Here is a 3995-nt window from a genome sequence, read left to right as displayed (position 1 = left end):
GAGAGAGAGAGAGAGAGAGAGAGAGGATTCCGAGAGAGGGAGAGAGAGAAAGAGAGAGAGAGAGAGAGAGAGAGAGAAAGAGAGAGAGAGAGAGAGAAATATAGAGAAACAATCCATGACTCCTACAAGATTCTCGCCCTTTAGCCCAAAATATTTTATGCTTGTGTACTTTAATAACATGTATTTATCAGGTATTATTTACCGAGTGTGTAGGCAGACATGCGCGTGCTGCCAAGAAATGAAGGTGTGGAGGACACTTGCGCCATTGCTTCGTGTCTGTCTCGCGCGATGATATTACTTGATATGGGAAATACAATCTTGTGTGACATGGACCAACAGTATGGGTCTGGAGAGCCTAAAATACAAATGTTGTTTTTTTTGTTCATTGTGGTATACGACTCTTTACGGAGCACCATCATTCTATAATTGTTGTTAACGTTGGTCTTTTGTTTAAAATAGAGATAAAATAACCATGTCTATGAATGTTTTATTGCGCTTTGGAGTTTTTAAAAATCTTTTTTGTTTTTATTTGTCTACACAACCAAGAATACATGTGGTACTACGAGTGAATGGGCGTGGTTCTGTGATATTTTCATTCCAATTTTTTAAAGACTTGAAAGTATACATATTGAAGATGGTCATTTTATTTGTTTTTTTAATTAGTTGTAAAATTCCACTCTTGATCTCTGAAAACAATACTGAAAAGAATGTTTTAAAACTCTTCCATGCGCGGGGAAGCAAGTATATGAGTTTCAGCACACTGTTCTTTGCAAAACTGCTCGATGGTCAAAATCCACTTCCACACCACAGTTCTGATCTCACGTTTACATGTAGCGAAACTGTTTTTCTCAGAGATATACCCTCCAACCCCAAATCCCATTATATAGAATTCTCAGAAAAACCCAGTATGGAGGTACGCTGAAAACATAATAATAGCATTATATATGCCATTGGTGTCAGTTCTATACGACATTATCATCTCTCTAGTCATGAATGAGAACGGTGACTGTAAGCACAGACAGGGGTGTTGTCGGTACTGCAAACGTCCGGGAAAGATTGTTTAATTAAAAGTAGTTCACATTGATGGGGACTGAGGCAGAAATTATGAAGTGTTTTTAGAAGACACTAGCCATTTTATTGCGTCATATGCACTCACAATAACAGTTGCATTGGGCAGGGAAAAGAAGACTACTAATCAGAATTTGATGTCACAAAATGTCAGCATAAGAAATTTTTTCTCACAACTTTGCTTCAGGAAAGATGACTGCGTTCTGGTTGTTCATCTGTTCGCTTTTCAGTTTGTTTCTGGGTTGATGGTTGCTGTCGGAGCATTCGTTTGTGCTGGTCCAAAATCTTACTGGAGCTGGGGCGTATTCCGTTTCTATCTTTACTGTTGCTGGTGTCATGACGATAGGGAACTTTCCAAACTGTTTAAAGCCACTATTTTCGAGTAGCGTGGCAATGCTGAAAGTGTTGCTGTCCAAATGACTCATCCGACCATCGAAACGTCTTTAGATTAGAGTGTACAATGTAACATTTCTTTGAGCGGCTATTCTACCCGTACCTACCAGTTCATTTTCCCGACTATTGGGCATTCCCCATCTTTTATTAATTCAGATGCTGATTCTACATTTTTCTCTGTGGCCGTCATCTTTTCAACAAATTTCCACATTTCATAAAGGGTGTTTTCCACTTCGATGTTGACGGCGCAGGACCAGTTTGTTGTTTGAACCTTCTTCGGCCATTGTCTTGGGGGATTCATGTTAACTATCTGTTATTTGTTATTTTCTTTTAACTTTCAAACATCATTGTTCCATCCTTGGTATTTCAGTCTCCATGCTGAGAAATATCTCTGTATTTGTTAGCCCCCACCCCCTTCCAATTCCGTTTCTTCTGTCTTCAGCGACCCGATCTCGACAACCTGTCCTGATTTATTCTTTTCAAACTCCCTACAACGTTCAGACAGTGAAAAAAGTGAAACACTGTCTTAGATGTAATGGTAGCTTGTACGTTTGGCCACTTCGCCTACGACAGCTCTAACCTTATCCTATCTTTGATCTAGTGCGGGCTTGTCTTTCTCCCATCCTCTTGAATGTAGTGTCGCTGTTAATAACCTGTGAAGGGCATTGCACTGAGCTCTATGTTTCGTTTTCGAGTATGGGACATTGTGGTCTTTATTTTCTGTCAAGGATACTATCAGGTTTCACTAGTCTCGTCTAATTCTCTGAGGGGTTCAAATAACCATCCGAGAGTAAACCTCCTCGTTTGTGGTTTTTGGGAACCGAACGTTACTCGTGAAGATGTTTCTATGGCCACTTTGGAAGTACAGATACAAGTGCAGACCAAATATGTGTTGTTGTTTCTAAGGAACAAATATAATTCTAGTATTGGGCTTCGATGAAAGAGAAAAGAAATATAAAAAAGGGTTACCTGCTTTAGGAGTTTCCAGTGTTTTCCTTAATTAGGATTCAAACGTTGGGCACATTGAGTGTGTGATCGATCACCGAGAAGAGATTAGCCACTGAAGCAGCCATGCACAAGTCTTGATCCGTGATCAGATTGTGTGAGTGGTAAGAGAAGATGTGATAAGAGCGTAGTGAGTAGCAGCAGCGCCAAAGAGAACCAATTGAGGACACGACAGCTTTTTTTAAAAACGCGCACTCATCGTTAAATCCAGATAGAAATTGACAAAAGTATCTGGCATTAGGTTCAGCTTGTAGCTTGTTGTACAGACGTGCTGTTCAGTTCTAAGCTTGTTCTTTCTCTGTTCAGTTTGTATGGATATCATTCGTATTTTTCTAGAATTGGGAAGAGGAAGAGAGAGAGAGAGAGAGAGAGAGAGAGAGAGAGAGAGAGAAATAGAGAGGGTGGGAGAAAAAGAGAGAGGGGATGGTTGGTACAATGAGTGGAAGAGTGTACTGATCGTGTGCTTTTCCTCCACATATCAACATAATTTGAAAGAGAAATACGTCTCTTGTTTTCCCAAATGTGATGACTGAATCTGGTCTTTAAATCAGCGTCCTGCGCCTAAAAAAAGTTATCTCACATTCCTGTAGCTATCTGCACAATCCCTCAAAAAGCACTTTGCTCCGCAGAACGTTCCATTTTCACTTTGATCGGCTCAAATAGATAGCAACCAATTTAAAAAAAAGAAAAGCATGCAACAAGCCGTGCCATCACGCGTCCACTTCAATTGAACATTAAACGTCATTTTATTTAGATTTTGAGTAGTGTGAATATCCAGTTTATTTAGACCTGCTTTTGAGTTTTGAGTTGATCAACACACTTTAAAACTCACGTATTTTCCTGGAGAAAGGATTCTCACAATGCAGGGAGGGTAATTGTGCCTATTAGTAAGGGGTGCACACCACTAGCCGACTTTGTCGATAGTGAAAGGTCGATGAGGAAAGGTTAGACTAAGGCGTGCATGCCATCATTGCATACAAAGGCAACACCCAGTACAAGCAATTCTCAATGAATTTCGATTTCAAATGACGTCATGCTGTACCTACTTCGATTTCTACAATCCTCTTTGTGCGCACACCGCAGGGTCGTTAAAGATCTCGAAGAAAGTGAGTTTACTGAGGTTACATATCATATTGGATTTTTTGAAAGTGTGGATTTGTGCATTTGTGTTTGCTTTGGAATACATTATCCATCCATTTCAAAGAGTATGCATTTACAATGTTTGACATATCCTTTTGCCAATAAACATTTTTCATTTCTTGTCAAAATGAGGAAGTATTATTCTCATGCCATTCTAACAATTTCTCATCTGAGATAGTTCCATTCCTGTTTCAGGAAAATTTTTCAGTATTTCATGTCATGCCTGATTGGCTTATTGCACTTGCTGACCCCTGGAACAGGAAAGGCAATAAATGCTCGTTCAACTGTAAAGCACATTGGCCAATGGCCGACCGCAGATCATTCAATGTCGCCCCTACCCTTTGCAAACAACCCATGGTTCCAGTGATGCGATTTCAGCCTCCAGCATC

Source organism: Aplysia californica, unplaced genomic scaffold (assembly GCF_000002075.1).
Source record: "Aplysia californica isolate F4 #8 unplaced genomic scaffold, AplCal3.0 scaffold00105, whole genome shotgun sequence".
NCBI lineage: Eukaryota > Metazoa > Mollusca > Gastropoda > Aplysiida > Aplysiidae > Aplysia > Aplysia californica.
This window is presented reverse-complemented; position numbering follows the sequence as displayed.